Source organism: Mirounga angustirostris, unplaced genomic scaffold (genome assembly GCF_029215605.1).
Source record: "Mirounga angustirostris isolate CCGP_5_RB_7025 unplaced genomic scaffold, mMirAng1.0.hap1 SCAF_4, whole genome shotgun sequence".
Taxonomy (NCBI): domain Eukaryota; kingdom Metazoa; phylum Chordata; class Mammalia; order Carnivora; family Phocidae; genus Mirounga; species Mirounga angustirostris.
The window spans coordinates 43,174,455-43,193,202 of NW_026991712.1; the positions used below are offsets into that span (position 1 = coordinate 43,174,455).

The following is an 18,748-nucleotide window of genomic DNA, read 5'->3' on the forward strand; positions in this document are numbered from 1 at the left end:
GCTCCTGCTCACTGAGAATCGGTGAAATCCTGGTAGCTAGGAGGACAAAAAGAAGCGTTTATGTTCTGGTTCCATCTGTATCTTTTTCTACTTTTTATTCTTCAACATCCCACACCTGTCTAGGCCTTTGCTGGCCTGTCATCAGAAGTCACTTTTCCCTATGAAGACCTTAATCTTAATCATGATGTATAATTTATTAAAAACTCATTTTAAGGGCCTCCACCAGAAGCCTCTTAAAGGTTCACTCTTTTTACAGCCCAGAAGTGTTTGGGCTCTGTTTGTAGAATGCTGCATCTTCCCCCCCACCCTAATTAGAGCGATCTGTTTGTTATCTCTGTCTGGGTTGTGGGTGATCTGTTTTCTTTTTGTGATACAGGGAGGGTGCAAGTCCTTAAATCTCCTTTTGGCAGGAAACATAACTTCCTGATACAGATCTCAACTGGAAAATGAGCCTCTCCATAGGCAGGGACACGGATACCAGAACACTTCCTTTTGAACACTTGCCTTCAGCAGCTATGAGAGATAGGGTTAGCGATGAGGTATCTATCGTCAATATTCCCAGTGATTTTTGTCTCTATTTGAGGACAGGCTATCCAGAAAACGTGCCATATGTATGAAGTTCTCCATGGTCCAACAGCAATCCCTTACAGAGACAGGACAAGCCAATTTCTAAAGACATTGGTGTATGTTTCAGACTGCTAGGAAAAGAACCAAGAGAACCACTACAAAGTCATTTGACAAATATAGCTCCTGGCATTTTAATCTTACTCTGTGATTTTTGGTAACAGTCCATTTAATGTCATTTTGATCCACTTAGCACCAGGAATGGTCCTGCCTATATTGTTGTAGATCTGAGCTAGCAGACATTTCCTAAAGCAATATGAAGTCATAAAGGAAAGAATTGTTTTTTTATCATTCCACAGTAATCTACTTGGGGTGCTCTTCTAAGAGAGCCTTCTAGGGCAACACTGTCCAAAAGAAGCTTCTACAATAATGAAAGTCTCTCATAATGTGCATTCTTCAATACATGGTAACTAGTAGTCACATGTAGCAATCGAGTACTTGAAATGTGTCAGATGCTGTAGAAGGAATGAATTTTAAATTTCATTTAACTTTAATTAAATTTAAATTTATATAGCCACATGTGGCTAGTGGCTCCTGTATTAGACAGTGCAGACCTAAGGAGTTTACAGGACAGTTAGCCAAGTCAAGTATCAAATCAAAAGGGTTCATTGCTTTTGTTTTCCCAAATTAATAAAATTAAGGGAAAAACATACCCATCATAATCTTCAGTGTGCCGTCCATATTTCTGTTTATCGTCATGCTTATGTGTGGGTTGTCTGTGTCAGAGACATAGTGGCCATAAGTCATCAGACATATCAAGTATCTAGTAAGCACTATGGTACCAGGTGGAGGAGAAAACAACAGAGATCAAGACAGACAAGGTTGTACAAACAATCTATAGCATCTGGGATGAATTGATCAAGGAATAAGAAACATAGTAAACAAGCAAAATAATAATTAGCACACTGAAAAAAAATGCTAACTACCAACAAACCTAAATGTTTAAATGATTTGGGGTTTGTTTCACTGGCCACGATACAAGCAGTGAAAACATAAAGCTGGTAAGGACATCTAAATCTTGGACTTACTTCGTGAGGACCTCTTTCCCTGTTCTTATGCCCTACCAAGTAGGGTTCACTATCCAGATCTTGATTGAATGGTTCTGGGTGCTAATGAGTCCAGAGGTCAGTGCATTCAACAAAAGCAACAACCTCCCAATGAATCCTCAAACTTAACTTTAGCCTAGATTGGCTCAGGTTTAACTCTTAGTCATTTGTTTTCTTGTAACTTTAGCACACTACAAAACAAAATTGAAATGTCAATAAAAAAATATATTGCCAAATACATCATAACATTAAAAGGGCCACAGGGGAGAATTTGACAAATAGTGATAAAGTTAAATTTAAAGTGACATAAGTACATACAATTGGCTGAAGTAAGTATAATTTACTTGTCAATATAACAGCCCTTAAAAAGATCACAAAATCAAGAGGTTATAAACCATTACATGGAGGTTGAGTTAGAATATTCTTTCTAAACATTAGCAGAGTAAATTGAACTGGATGAAGCAAAGAAATGTACAGTTGGGGGGGCGGTGGGAAAGATGAAAGAAAAGTAAAATGTAATACAGGAGGAATAAAGTAGTTGAAAATATTAGAGTGAAATAGCCAGACTCCAGGGGGAAATGGATTCTTTAATGTGATATATCTATAATCTGATTTTGGTTTTAAATGCAAAGTAAAAATATGAAAAAAAGCTTTGATACCATAATGTGTTCTCTGCAGATATGTGAATTGATTCTTACATGATATGTGAGATATGGGTGAGTCAAAAAACCCATGTGGCTTCTAGTTTTATCTCCCAGCCAGTTATTAACCAATCTTTTTTAAAGTCTAGCATTAAATGGGTACCAAAAAATCCTGTTTCATTCATTTTGCTCTGAATGACATTTCATAACTTTAAAGTTCTCTAATATGGAGCATTTTTCTTATACTTTAAATGTTACTCGATTTTACTTTATCTTATTAAATACCTTTAGTACACCCCTTAACATGTGTATATTAAAATGTTTAGGAGAACCAGTTAATTTCATTAAGCTGTTCTCTTTTTCTTGAACAAGTTCTGTTACATTATATTTAGTTTCTCACTCAAACTTTATCCCCAAATTCTCCCTTTCCTACCCTTTACTTTCTAATAAGACACAGGATACAATGTTATTGTTTCTCATTTTGAGTTTGTCCTATATATGCAAAATGATGGAGGAACTTTATATCTCAACTATTTACCCAAGAAATACCCCAGATTTTGTTTTATCTGTTCATCTGTCTTCAGCTATTGCTTTACTTTTTTTTAATATTTTGTTTATTTATTTGACAGAAAGAGAGACAGTGAGAGAGGGAACGCAAGCAGGGGGAGTGGGAGAGGGAGAAGCAGGGGGAGTAGGAGAGGGAGAAGCAGGCTTCACGCTGAGCAGGACCCCGATGTGGGGTTCTATCCCAGGACCCTGAGATCATGACCAGAGCCGAAGGCAGATGCTTAACGACTGAGCCACCCAGGTGCCCCCAGCTATTGTTTTAATTGGCCCCTACCAGTTGCTAGTTACCTGAAATCCTCCTACTAGCAGCAATCTGGACTGCCTGGTCAGTGCCCTGAATAAATTTAGGTGTATTGCCCACCCCATCCCCATCTAATGAGAAGATGACACCTCTTCATTCTCATCTAACAAAAGAAGGAGTTACACCGGTCCAAGTTACCATGAATTGACTCTGGATATAACACCTGAAGTGACTTCCAGAGGTAACTCTGGCCTCAAAACTCTGCAACTTTTTTTAAGATTTATTTATTTATATTAGAGGGGAGGGGAGGGGTAGGGGCAGAGGGAGAGGGAGAATCTCCAGCAGACTCCCCACTGAGTGTGGAGCCCATGAGGGGCTCAATCTCATGACCCTGAGATCATGACCTGAGCTAAAATCAGGAGTTGGACGTTCAGTTGACTGAGCCACCCAGGTGCCTGAGACTCTGCAACTCTTGAGTAACTTGCTCAGCAACAGAGGTCATGGCAGGGCTGCTAATGACCCATATAATTTTTTTGCATACACAAATTATAGTTGTTTATAGAGTGCTATAAAAATATCATTTTAGGGGCGCCTGGGTGGCTCAGTCGTTAGGCGTCTGCCTTCGGCTCTGGTCATGATCTCAGGGTCCTGGGATCGAGCCCCACATCAGGCTCCCTGCTCAGCGGGAGGCCTGCTTCTCCCTCTCCCACTCCCCCTGCTTGTGTTCCCTCTCTCGCTGTGTCTCTCTCTGTCAAATAAATAAAATCTTAAAAAAAAAATCATTTTATTATTTATATTTAAAAACCTATAAATGTATTGTTGGTACAAATAATTTGTGTTATGACTTTATTTGGTTTCTGTGGTTACCCTTTATATCTTGCAATCCCTAAAGCATAAACTATTATATAAACTCAGCTATATGGACGAACTATATCTTACCCAACTACTTGAAAAGATATAAAATATATAAAATTATGATGGGTTTTATTTGGGGCTTTTCTCAAAGCAGATTCAAATGTAATTTTCTGCTTGTGCCAATCTTTGGACATTTTAGCATTACTGCTTTATAAGAATATCCTTCCTCTTAAATGGCTATAAATTATTAGCCTATTAATTGGACATGACAATGTAAAAGACTCCCATCAGTTAAAAATATAAATCTTATTGAAACAGGGACACAGGAATGATTCATTTGAATACTGCCAACTATTGCCCCTTACATGTGCATCGGAGAGCTGTGTTCTAATTTAAATGCAATTGATACTTAAAATATAATATTAAAATTTGACCAGAACTTATATTTCTGTAAATTATTTAAGTCCCAAACATCAGAAGAATAAAAATCTATTTTTCTAGGTATCAACAGAAAAAACCAAATGTGTACTTCATACAAATGTAAATTAAAATCTAGCAATTCTTTCACTAAAGGAAATGTCCGCAGGATATTTCAAATCATGAAGTGTGTGGGTACACTCATTAACCCATGGGAATTAACCATCTGGCACATGATATCCTTACTGGTTCAAAAAAAAAAAAAATAGGTCTTTCTCAACAAAACACTCTCTATTCAATATGCAGAACAGTCATTAATAGAATACTCAGTGTTGGGTTGAAACACAAGGAAATAAGATCTGGGGCATAGAAGCAAGTCATCCTTAAAAAGTTATTAGACTCCCAGTGACATTGATAAAAGACCACACAACAACCCTTTGCCTAACCAAAGATTTGACAACAAATAAGACAGCTGTATATGAAAAAGAGGTTCTACTCATAGACATCTACAAGGGTTTATATTCCATGTCTATCTGTCCATCTGTATACCTACCTATATACTGACACACCTATAATAGGATTCCATAGAATACAACTGCTTCTCCTACCCATAGACCCAGCTTTGGAAAATGATGCCCCACTGAATTAATCTAAAATGCATTCATGCTGATATGTACTCCAATTTCATTAAAATCTGGGGTACCCTCCTACTGCCAAAACAACTGCCTGCCTCTTTTTCACCCCAAATAAATGGGTAGCAGATATTTAGGGCAGAAATATTGGCAAAGTTGAAATAATTTACTCTAAAATTCCCATACTAAGACAAAGTACACTTTGTATACTTGAATTATACTTCAAGCAGTATAAATTTAGAGAATTATATATACACATTCAGAATCATAAAAATTGAACATTTGCTCTATTACAAGCCAATTTTTATCACTCTATATTAGGAAGTCACAGTAGTGTAGGGGGATGTCTTCATCTCTTCTATAAGCATTACTTGAGTGCCTCCTGTGTATTCAAACTTCTACTTGAGGCTCAAAAGGAATATAAAAGAAATAAAGGATGTTTCTCAGGACTTTTGAGTGCATTAGGGCAAAAAGCTACACATACATGAATCCACTTGGAAATAAATCATATTCTACATGAAAGTTTAAGAGACTATGTACTGTGGCAAAATAAAATATCCAAGTTTAAGTAAATAAACATAATCAGCAAAAGTTCCTTGGACTTTACGAACCTTGATATGAGCATTGAAAGAAATGGAGGCTTTGGGATGAAGGAGAGCACATGGGAAAGCATTGTGAGAATAGACAGGAACGGGAGGAAAGAAAATGACCTGCCTTGCTAGGATGGAAGAGCTTATTAAGTGGTAGTGAAAAGTGAGCCAGGAAAGAGTCAGTGGAGTTCACAGAAATCCTGGATATGTGACTATTGGATTTGAAGGAGTAGGAGGCCATTATAAGTTCATGAGCTGAGCAGCACGATGGCCTAAGATCTCCTGGCAGCAATATACAAAATGGAGTCTGATAGAAAGAGATTAAATATAAAAGGCATGAGGACAAGGCAGTCCGTACTTGCTCATGTATAAATGGACAAGATCCCAAGGTTCCCATACATTCAGACTAGTCCAGAAAACGAATCACATACCAAGTGATCGGAGGAGAACATAAGGAACCTGCAAGGGAGGTAAACAGGCCCCTCCTCAACCTTGAGTATCTTAATAATACTTAGCAGTATATGAGAAGCCTGCTTTTTACCCTACTTAAGATATTTAAATGAGCCCCAAATTCCAGTTAAGTCCTGAACTTCCAAAATTTATCTGGTCTCATATCTCATCTCAGTTAAAGTAAGTTCTTGATTCCCCAAAACCCTCCCTCCATTTTGTGGGACCCTCCCACACCCCACCCTTATTGTGAGTTTTTATGTTGGCTCTCACTCCCTTACTGGCCCTCTGGATTCATGCTCTAATTTTGATCTTACATCCCCAACTCTTAGAGCCTTTCCCTTAGTGGGAATCTAGTCTGAACACCATGCCCCCCTGAAATTTGAGTCCTTGTCTATCCTGTGCCCAATTATATCTTATATCCAGTTGGCTTCACACAAATAATTAAAATCAGAATATTACAGCAAAAGGAGAATCTAGGCTGTGCTATCAAATCACTCTTTAAAAAATAAATATTTTATTAATTATACTAGCCTCCCATAAGAGGCTCAAACTAAAAAAGTCTTATGCTATTTCTGGAGCCAAGTTTATTAAACCACAGAGCCTTGGACAAAGCCATCCAGTTTTGGAATTCGGAGCAGTGCCTACAACCAATCCCTTTGCAAGCTAAGGCCTAGAAACTTGCTAACCACACAGAAGATGGAGGTTATCGCCACACCACCTTCTTGACACCCATCTGATGTCAATCTAAAAGATAGTTTCTTTTTTTTTTAAATTTTATTCTTATGTTAATCCCCATACATTACATCATTAGTTTTAGATGAAGTGTTCCATGATTCATTGTTTGTGCATAACACCCAGTGCTCCATGCAGAACGTGCCGTCCTCAATACCCACCACCAGGCTAACCCATCCTCCCACCCCCATCCCCTCTAGAACCCTCAGTTTGTTTTTCAGAGTCCATCGTCTCTCATGGTTCGTCCACCCCTCCGATTTCCCCCGCTTCATTCTTCCCCTCCTGCTACCTTCTTCTTCTTCTTCTTCTTTTTTTTATTCTTATGTTAATCCCCATACATTACATCATTAGTTCTAGATGAAGTGTTCCATGATTCATTGTTCGTGCACAACACCCAGTGCTCCATGCAGAATGTGCCCTCCTCAATACCCACCACCAGGCTAACCCATCCTCCCACCCCCTCCCCTCTAGAGCCCTGTTTGTTTTTCAGAGTCCATCGTCTCTCATGGTTCGTCTACCCCTCCGATTTCCCCCACTTCATTCTTCCCCTCCTGCTACCTTCTTCTTCTTCTTCTTCTTTTTTTTTTATTCTTATGTTAATCCCCATACATTACATCATTAGTTTTAGATGAAGTGTTCCGTGATTCATTGTTTGTGCACAACACCCAGTGCTCCATGCAGAACGTGCCCTCCTCAATACCCACCACCAGGCTAACCCATCCTCCCACCCCCCTCCCCTCTAGAACCCTGTTTGTTTTTCAGAGTCCATTGTCTCTCATGGTTCGTCTACCCCTCCGATTTCCCCTGCTTCATTCTTCCCCTCCCGCTACCTTCTTCTTCTTCTTCTTTTTTTTTTCTTAACATATATTGCATTATTTGTTTCAGAGGTACAGATCTGAGATTCAACAGTCTTGCACAATTAAAAGATAGTTTCTTAAAAAAAAAAATCATGTGGCTCACAGTCCAAATTCTTAAGGAAAGATCCTTTTTTTTTTTTTTTTTCTTTTTTATTTATTAGAGAGCGAGTGAGAGAGAAACAGCATGAGAGGGGGGAAGGTCAGAGGGAGAAACAGGCTCCCCACCGAGCCGGGAGCCCGATGTGAGGCTCGATCCCAGGACTCTGGGATCATGACCCGAGCCGAAGGCAGTCGCTCAACCGACTGAGCCCCCCAGGCGCCCCTTAAGGAAAGATTCTTTAAGCAAGACTTCACCCCTTACGTTTCATGCTTCTCTTTAGAGAATTCCCCCGCAAACACTTATAAAGTGAGACCGTTTTTAGACACTAAAATCTGTCAAGTCTTAACCCCAGGCGACATGGATATTGGCATTTCACAAATTTTGAAAAGAGTTATATGTAGTTAACAGTTTTGCTGGTGACAGTGGGCTTTTCTTGTCATTAGCTTATTCTTCCCCCCTTCCACTCATATTTCTATACCAGTGTTTTACCTTTAGCTTCAAAACAAAACACAGAAACTTTTGAAACACAGTTGGGAACATTTGATCACTTGGCACACAGAACTGGCTAGCAGTAGGCCCTCCCTATCCCCCTGCCTAACCATCCTAGTTTGGGTAAGAACTTTAAAATCTCAGATAGCGAGATAGAATTCTACCAGTTGTCAGCTGTTTCAGAGTGGGTGTAAAAAGTGGGGCTCTGAATATCACATTAGAGGCAGGAATTTTGAAGAATGAGAACCTACCCTCACGTATTAATTCATTCATTCAACCACCACTGACCCGTACTTGCTCTTCCTACTCCATTCTTCCCTATAGAGGATATAAAGATACTTTTTAGGTGTGGAAAGCAAGATCTACAAGGAGGAGATAGTGAAGTGAAAGAATGAATGAATGCATGCATGAATGGTGAAGCATTTTCTAAAGTGAATGCTTGTCCAATGCTATCCATCATTTTAAGCACTGAAAAACTAGTCATACCTCCTCTGCAAAACTATTTTGTCTGATCCAGTCCTCACTGAAACCACCACACCTCAGAATTCCCTCCACCTCTTATTTGAGTCCTCTCTTACATTGTTTTCGGTTTACATCTAGATCCATTTCATTTTTGCAAATAGATCATTAACTTCTTGAAGAGAGTTATTACATCTCAGTAATTGAGATTGGGAAAAATAAATAGAAAATATCTATAAATCTTTTGATATATCCAGGTTTTCCACAATTCTAAGAAAAACATGAATCTGAACACTATCAAGGTGTACTATGAATAACACACTAGAGTGGAAATTATTTACTGCATGCCAAAGGGGTGCTAGGGATTATGCTATATGCTCCTGATGCAAAACTAAGTGAGACAAGATCCATGCAAGCAGGCAGCATTTAAATAGATCACTATTTAATGATAGAGCATAGTAAGTGCTATGATAGATGTGGGAACTCAGCCCCATTGAAGCCCAGAAGACAAAGCGATCCCAGGGAGGGAGCCCAGGGGACAGATATAAAGGTTTCACATGGGAAATGGCAGCTGAGCTGATTTTTAAGAAACAATATGAACTTTGCTGGTGAAGTTTCAAGGGCTAGGTGGAGATGGAGAAAGGAGTGGTCATTCTCAGCAGTATGAATAGCATGTGCAAAGGGTCATGAAGGAGTATCAAGTGTTTCTTGTGGTAGGAGCATGGTGGTGGGAAATTGCTGGATTGGCAGTTGAAGCTTCTTGTGAAGGCCCTCATGCCTTTTAGGCTGTTTTTCCTATAACAAAAGTGTGCTCATGTTGAACTGGAAGAAGGTAAGTGACAATCATATTAGTGTTTTAGAAACTGTAGGGTAGGACAGAGCATGTAGTGAGGAAAGATGCTTATGGAAGAAAGGTATGGAGATATTTTAATAGTTGAAGCAAAGGATGATGTATCTAGACTCGGGGTCCAGAAACTTTTCTGTAAAGAGCCAGATAGTAAACATTTTAGGCTTTGTTGGCCTCATGGCCTCTGTCTCAACTACTCAACTCTGCTGTTGTAGTATGAAAGTAGCCATAAACAATACTTAAATGGACATGGCTATGTTCTAATAAAACATTATTTACAAAAACAGGCATTGGGTCAGATTTGGCCTGGTGATAGTTTATCCACCTCTGGTCTAGATTAAAGTAATAGTGAGGATGGAGAGGAGAGGCTGTTTGTGAGGTCCACTGCTGAGGTGAAATCTCTCTGGTTAGTGAGAGTGAGAGGATAGAGTCTAGAATGAGTATGGTAATGCCATGTTTGAAATACAAGGAAATGGAAATGCTGGTGAAACATTTAATGAAACAGGAGTTGAAATGTTTTTTAGGAGAAAGGTGATTATTTCATTTAAGATAACCTCATGTTGACTTTGAAGAACCATGGAAGTAGATGTCCAGTAGAAAGACTCTTCTCATGTTTCCATATTGGATATCTTTGGAAGATAGAGGTATTTCCACCAAGTCATCCTAAATGCCAATTTGTACTTTTTTATATTTATTGATGATTTTATTGACAAATGTAGTGGTTTACTTTGTCTGTACTCCAGTAAAAGAGATCTTATTCTAAGGATTTCATGGAAATAAGAGAGACGAGAATCTCAACCCCAGGAACTCTTTCCCTCACAATTATGCTAGTGTATTCCACCAAAAGCTTCATAGCATACAGTTCTTCTTCCTAGCACCATCCTAAATCTACTAGCTAATAATATGTCTTATTAAGCTTACTAGACTATAATCTCCATGAGGGAGGAATCATGCCTGCTTTGTTCTTTGTTGTTCCTCTGGCTACTAGCAAAGTGCCTCGGATGCAGTACCTGCTCAATAATTATTTGTTGAATATATAACTTAATGAATAACCATTCCACATAGGAGCTCAGGACAGACACACAGACAGACCTTAAAAAAGAACAGGAATTGTTTTTGTTTTTCTCTGTTTTGTTTTGTTTTATGAAAACCTAGACATATTTTTGGAGATCATTGAGAATCCACTATAACTAGCAACTTAGTTATTTTGTCATCCCATCAGCAGCTGAAATTCAGTGATCTCAACTGTCAGCTGTTAACCTGACTCTGCTATTCTTCTGTTTCTCCTTCTCCACATGTCTTCTGTTTCCATTACAACCATCTCACTTTCTTTTTAAATTTCTTGCATTCAAATTCCCTGATTTTCCTTGTTGGGTAAAGCTTTCATGCCAGGATTCTTTAAAGACCACTGGCCATTAAATGTCCTTGGGTCAGTTACCATCCCCTGTTCAAATGACACGTAGTCAGGATGGTGGGGTCACTTGGCAAAAAAGATGACAACCATATGTAAGGAATTGCTTAGCATAGCTTCCCTCATGAGTAGATGGGGCAATTTGTCTGAGGAGAGGCCTGTAGGTATGGCAGGCATCTAGAGACGCCTCTTTAGTAAAGCAAGTATTTTTAGAATACTTGGCCAGGGCATCATGTTGAGAAAAAAAATGCAATTAAATGGATATTTCATGTATAAAAGTTTTTGCCTCAATCATCTGGATAGTCTTGGCAAATGCATGCTTTGACATTCATTACCCAGAAAGTTGCCTGGGGGTTCTATTTTACTTTTAAGAACAACAACAACAACGTTTTGCAAGGTATTTTTAAAAGACTTTATTTCTCAGAGAAGTTTTAGTTTCATAGCAGTTTAGAGCAGAAGGTCCAAAGATTTCCCATACACCCCCTGCCCCCCACACATGCATAGCCTACTCCAACATAAATATTCCCCATCAGAGTGGCACATTTGTTACAACTGATGAACTTACATTGACACATCATAATGACTTGAATTTCATAGTTTACGTTAGAGTTCACTCTTGGTGTAAGACATTCTGTATGTTTGTACAAATTTATAATGACATGAATCCACCATTATAGTATCATACAGAATAGTTTCACTTCCCTAAAAATCCTCTGTGCTCTACCTATTAATCCCTCCCTCTCCCTACCACCTGGCAACCTCTGATTTTTTTTTAAGATTTTATTTATTTATTTGACAGAGAGAGAGATAACGAGAGCAGGAACACAAGCAGGGGGAGTGGGAGAGGGAGAAGCAGGCTTCCTGCTGAGCAGGGAGCCCGATGTGGGGATTGATCCTAGAACCCTGGGATCATGACCCAAGCCGAAGGCAGACGCTTAACGACTGAGCCACCCAGGCACCCCCAACCTCTGATCTTTTTACTATATCCATAATTTTGCCTTTTCCAGAATGTCATACAAGTGGAATCATACTACAAGGTGTATTTTTATTTATTTTATTTATCCCTCCCACACCCGTGTGTGTGTGTGTGTGTGTGTATGTGTATCAACAAGCTAATGGTATAAGTAATGTTAGCTTCCCCACTGAGAAATAGAGAAATTTAGATTGTCCTGCTCATTTGGAACACCAACAAAAGAATTATTATTAAATAATGAGGACCTTGGATTTCTGAGCCCATAGTACATACCTGACACTCACTGTTCTGCCAAAAAATAAAAATTGTCATTTAGTAGAAAAACAATAAATAGAGCATCCAATGCCCTGTGAGTCTAACAGAACTGAGATCCAGGTTAAAAAAAAAAAATCATCTTATGCAAAGAATGACCCATCCCCAAACAATTGCCTGGTCACTGTGCCCCAGATTCCAAATAATGATGAGAACTGTCAGGATCCTTTCCAAGAGTTGATATCCACTTTAATCAGGGGTTTGAACTTAAATGTGGTACAGTTTTCTGTATCTTTATCCCTTTTAGCAATTAAGATAATCTGGATGTAAGGGCTGGCAAGGATGAATCCACCTGAGTCCCTCAAGTGATTGAGCTCGTCAAGCAAATGCACAGAGAGGGCTAAGCCAAAGGTTTTATAGAAATCTCCTGTAGCTCCGCCAGGGCCAAGAACTTTCTCTTGGGGAAGATTTTTAATTACTTCATCTATTTCTGAAAGTAGAGGGGAATCCAGCAATTCCCCAGTCTTCTGCAAATCACCTAGACAACTCGGAAGGAATGAGAACTGACTGTTTATCTGTTCATGATATCAAGTTCTAATTTCTGTTTCAGTCTTCATCCTATTTCTGAAATAACTTACTAAGGTGTCCTGGGCCTATATTTGTCTTTTTCTCCTTTGGGCACCTAACTCCCATTATAGTTATAAGATTATTGCCGGAGCTCAGCAGCCAGCAAGAGCAATCGCTGGCTCTCATCCTCCCACTGGTGCAGGTACTGCCTCACTGAGTGATGGATATCTTCACTTTATGGGTTATGAGTGAGCTCAGAGCCACTAGGGCAGAAGAAAAGTTTGCTTATAACTTTTGACAAAGGTTTTCCTCCAAGTCTGGATTCTGCCTTTCTTTCCTAGATAGGTTGTTTTCTCAATCAACTTTGTCCATGTATATTGTTGTTGAATAGGAGAACTAGAGTCACAAAATAGCAATAATCGTGCCTCGGATAAACCTCATTGGCTACGATACTGCCACTGCGCAAAGCTAGAGTCACAAAATAAAACAAGGGAGCAGCCAACAATATTCAGGACATACCTATAAAGGAAGCAACAGTCATCACAAATCCTTTGGGGAAATAGATGAGTATGAAAAAATCCAATAAATGAAATATAGATTAATAGATTTCAGAGCAGCAGAAACATTTTAACTTTGGTTAATCTGTGTCATCCAATGTGTTTTATGACAATTTAGGAAACTAAACCAGGAAATCCATTTCACCAAATCTACTTTCATGCATCTAAAGACTCTGAAAGCTTCACGTAACAAACATTTTATTTCACTGAGAAGACATTCACTATGACAAATTAGGAGTTTCTCAAGCGACTTGTTTTAAGAGAAGACTTTTTAAAAATTTGTAACTAGATCGCAACTAGTAATCAAAACACATAAGATGCATTTTTATAGGTTTCCCTTCTAAATAATCATGACCCCTCAATGTAAGAGAATTTATTTTCCAAAATACAGTATGGTCTACTTCAAAATGTAGGTCACTACTCAAGTATTTTATAGCACATCCTACAGTTTTATTTATTATCAAACACTGTCATTTCCACTTAAAAAAAAATCTTTACCTTTCCACATTAGGTTCTAAGTTCTTTTTTTTTTTTAAGATTTTATTTATTTATTTGAGACAGAGAGAATGAGAGACAGAGAGCATGAGAGGGAAGAGGGCAGAGGGAGAAGCAGACCCCAAGCTGAGCAGGGAGCCCGATGTGGGACTCGATCCCGGGACTCCAGGATCATGACCCGAGCCGAAGGCAGTCGCTTAACCAACTGAGCCACCCAGGCGCCCTAGGTTCTAAGTTCTTAAAGTCATGTCACATTTTATGTTTTAAGTTTTGCATAATTATGTAGACTTTTAAGCTTAAACTTCCCCCAAAGTATTTATTTGTTATGTATTTTTATGATCATTATTAATAAAATTGAGTTTTGTAATATTTTTAAGTAAATTTTAATGAGCCTCTTCAGATACTTGGCATTGGGCCTCCAAAATTTGTACTGTGTTTTCCAAGTTGTTTAGACAGCAACTTGATCAATATGGTAATTTTCTGGAAACTCTCTTCTTATTATAGTTGATTATTTTTAATTAACTCAAATTTAGTTGCTAATCTGTTATAATCCTTAGTGATGCATGGCACAAGCATGTCTTTTCCTAGTCAGCAAGCATTGATAGCAGAATTTCTGGGCTCTGGTCTCCTCTATAGACCTACGAAAGCACTAATTATTTGTCCCCCTGGGTGCAGAAGGGGAAATTAAAAGCCTTGTAGTGCACTCCTTTGTAAACTTGGAATTTTGCCCTCCAGCAGAGACCTTGAAAATGAAGGGCTTGTAGAGTCCTTGCTGGCAATGCCAGTTTATAGTTCTGGTGAGCAATGATCCTAGATTTTTTCAGATACACCCTATTTCAAATATTCTGTCCTGTTGTCTGACCATATGTCTTTAATTTGGATTCAGAAAATATGATCATTGCCATCTGACTTATCATCAAAACATACTCCCAGAGTGCAATTCCCCACACTCCCTGCCTCTCCGAGCCTCATATAAGACAGACACATAGAAAACCTGGTAATTTATAGAAAGCCACTAATTTGCAAGACAAAGGAAAATCCAACTGTACCATTAAGTAAGATGGTCCTTGCCCATCATCAAATTGCTTGAAAGCTAAAAAATGTAAGTGCCACATAGTAATCAGAACTGATATTCGTGGAGCAGTTACTGTGCATAGAGCACCATCACCTCACCTGAGCCTCCCATCTCTTTGAGACAGATATCATGAACCCCATTTATGAAGGACTGTATTACTTAGCTCTGGCAACTAAGTTCAGGACTTGAACTCTGCCCTTCTCCTCCCTGCTCTTCCACTACCTCACAGTCCTTTCAGGATTATACCTCTTCAGGTATTGCAGACTGTGATCATGACCATGCACGGCCCTCTCCCCCTCGTGAAGCAGGAAGACTGCATAAATAGCCTCTCCCAGTGTCTGTACAAAGCTCACTCAACAACAACAACAACAACAACACCCAGCAATTCAAATCCATATCCTGACAAGAAGGCAGATTTTTGTTTTGAATTTCCTTAAATTGAGTTGTAGGGGTTTCACACAGTTCTGCGCACAGAAAACCTTCTTAGATTTTCTCCTCAGACACTACTCTGTTCCCCCCAGAGTTTTAAACTCAAAGTTTCTGCTAAAACCTTCTTTTATCCCTGACCCTCTCCCTCCAGCCCCATACTTTTCATGTCTCCTCTTTGGCCCTTCACTTCTGCCACCTTTCCTGTCATTCCTTACCATTTCTAAAGGGTTTTTTCACCCACTAACTGGCCCTGAGGGACCACTCTCAGATACTTAGAGTATCTGATATCTTCTCTGACCACCATCCTCACATTGCTTATTCTGGAAGGAAGCCCACAGCGACTCCCGGGAAGTAGTGGTCTTTCCTCACCCTCACAGATTTTCCCCTCAGAGAATTTTGTTGAGAATCTCACCTCAATAACAGTGTACTTTGTAGGAGGGAACAAATTAGGGAAGTATTTATTTTATGCCATGTCCTGATGGGCAGGGCGATGTAGTAGAGATTTAGATTAAGATTTAGATTAAGATTGATCCAATTTAGCCACCTGTCAGCTCTGTGATCTTGGGCAAGTTTATTTTCTATTCTGCCTCAGCTTCAGTACTCCTAGGACTATTGTGAGAATCAGAGGAAATAATGTATATCAGGAGCCTCGGACGTAGGCACTCTGTATTTTTGTAACGTCATAAATAGATTTCTGCAGAAGAGGAAACTGAGTTTTTCAGAAATTAAATACTTGACCTACGTCACAAAGCTAGTGACAGAGCCAAAAAGAGATGTGGGCCTATAACTAGCAACAAGGGACCAGGTGTTCCTGCTACATTCATTCCGTGCAGGTCTTCTGTGGTGAACCTCCCACATGGGGATTTCATTGTTCCTGAAGGTCTGCTTGCCTGCAACCTCACTGAGAAGTTTTCATCTGGGATTAGATCAGGAGTTCATGTGTTTCATCATCGATATTACTTCTGTTCTCCCTTCTACCCCATGAAAACAAAGTACGCATGCTTACATACAATAGAACACCTGAATTAAGTATTATTTTTCTTGTCACAGTTCTGCTTTCTCTGATAGCTTGAAAGTTATGATTGTCTGGACAATTTCAAAATAATTAAAACAAGCTTTCATTTCAACTGAAAAGTAATCAATCATTTCATCTGAGCTGATGTGGAATAACAGGGCTCTTGGAGTTTCCTTTATACCTACAACAAGGTCAAAATAAAAAGTGTACTTGTTTGACTTAACTGCCTTCAAATATATTTAATAGTGCAACAAATACTTCATACCATTTCTATTTGTGTGGATCAAGCTTCAAAATGCGTTGTATGCTCTCATCAGAATCTAATTGGCAATTCTAAAGATTATTTATTTGTTGATAAACCCATTGACATTGACATCAGTTTGTAACTCTAAGGCAAGACAGCCTTGACCAAGAGCATATTTTTCAAAAACAGTGTAAAATTCATTGACCTTCTCTACTGAATGTACTCCTAACCAACACACCAAGTTTTGATCCAGAAAGTGAAAGTCATCCTTTGGCAAACTTTAGATCAGGCAAAATTTGGCTTCATTGTCTTCTCAGCTTTTGAATTCAATGTGTTATGGCACACTTTTACTTCTCTGATAGCAAGGACTTTATTATTATGGATATGTATTACATATTATGTAACATTCATCATAAGATCTTACTCCTCTTACGGTTGTTTGACTTTTAAAAGAGGACAACAAAAAGGTGAATGTTCAATTCTAGGTAGTACCAAAAGAGACTAAGGATTTTGAAAGCATTACCTTAAAAAGAATTTTTACATATGGGATCACATTTTTTCCTTTGGGTAGCCGTATGTAGATGGTGTTTTATTATTCCCTTATCCCCCCTTTTCCAAATAAAAACACTGAGATCCCAAAGATAAAAATAGTTATCTATGTGATCAAATAGTTCAAACACAGACCTTTGGCCAGTAGAACTTTAGCCAGAAGAGACATGTGTGACTTCTAGAGAGAAGTCTCTAAAAGACAGTGTGCAATTTTATAAAGCTCTCTCTGCCATCAACTTTCCAGTTGATGAATACTTTTTCATCTGATATCTTGGAGTGAGGACCAAAGGGATATGTAACGTGAGCAGAAAATAAAACTGTTGTTTTTAAATCATTAAGATTTCAGGGATGTCTGTTACTGCAGCATAACCTAAACTGTCTGACTGGCACTGCCTAAATTCCAATTTTGTTCTCAGCCTGGATATCTGCATTTTGATACTTCCCAAAGTATAATACAATTTTTACCTCAAAATTGATCACCCTCCGGTCCTCCAAATTTGTTAATGGTGCTACTGCCCTAGGATTCATCTCAGTCCTTCTCTATCACACTCACATCTAATCAGTCATGGAATCCATTCACTCTAGCTCCTAAATACCTTCATATGACCTATATATTCCATTGTAGCTGGTGCTACCTTGGTTCATGCCAGAGTTTTTACAAACCCTTCCCAGTTAGTTTCTAGCTTTTCAGTTTGCCACTTCTTCAATCTGTCCTGCACAAGAAAACAGCACGATTAAGCTTTCTAAAACATAAAGCTGATCATATCCCTTCTCAACCTAAAATAATTCAATGTTTTCCTTTTTCATTCAAGATTAAGTCCAAAGGGACTTAAAACCATTAAGTTTAAATGAGCTACAAGGCCTTTTATGCTATTGTCTCTGGCTACCTTTCAGGACTTATTTCTCTCTCACACACAGACTCTGTGCTCTAACCATACTAAACTTCTTGGAGGAATTTGCACTACTATTTCAGATTTTGTGCCTCTTTCTTTGCTTCTCTCATTACCTGCAGTGCTCTCCCAGCTCAGCTCCCATCAACATCTATATATTTTCTAGCTTGTACCCAGCCTTCAAGAATGGCTTCGATCGGTGCCTGGGTGGCTCAGATGGTTAAGTGTCTGCCTTCGGCTCAGGTCATGATCTCAGGTCCTGGGATGGAGTCCCGCATCGGGCTCCCTGCTCCTTGGGAGACTGCTTCTCCCTCTGCCTCTCTCTCTCTCTCTCTCTGTCTCTCTCTCTCATGAATAAATAAATAAAATCTTAAAAAAAAAAAAAAAGAATGGCTTCGATCAGGGGCACTGGGGTGGCTCAGTCAGTTAAGGGTCTGCCTTCAGCTCAGGTCATGATGTCAAGGTCCTGGGATGGAGCACCGTCAGGCTCCCTGCTCAGCAGGAGTCTACTTCTCCCTCTCCCACTGCCCCTCTCCCTAGCTTGTTCTCTCTCTCACTCAGTCTCTCTCTCTCTCAAATAAATAAATAAAATCTTAAAAAAAAAAAAAAAGAATGGCTTCAATCAGCACCTCCTCTAGTGAAGAAGATTTGGGCTACACTCCCTTCCCCATGCCAAATTAGGCAACATTTTTAGCATGTTCCTAAGCGGTCCCTCAACAACTGTTTTTCAGTGCCTACTATGAT

At 39.0% G+C, this 18,748-nt stretch overlaps 1 non-coding gene across 1 annotated transcript; it reads right to left on the bottom strand.

Annotated features, from left to right (window-relative positions):
* Positions 1-13,086: 13,086 nt before the first annotated feature.
* Positions 13,087-13,220, bottom strand: LOC123860570 (U4 spliceosomal RNA). Its single transcript, XR_008507939.1, has one exon. It is a non-coding gene; the product is annotated as a U4 spliceosomal RNA (small nuclear RNA).
* Between the last annotated feature and the right edge of the window lie 5,528 nt (positions 13,221-18,748).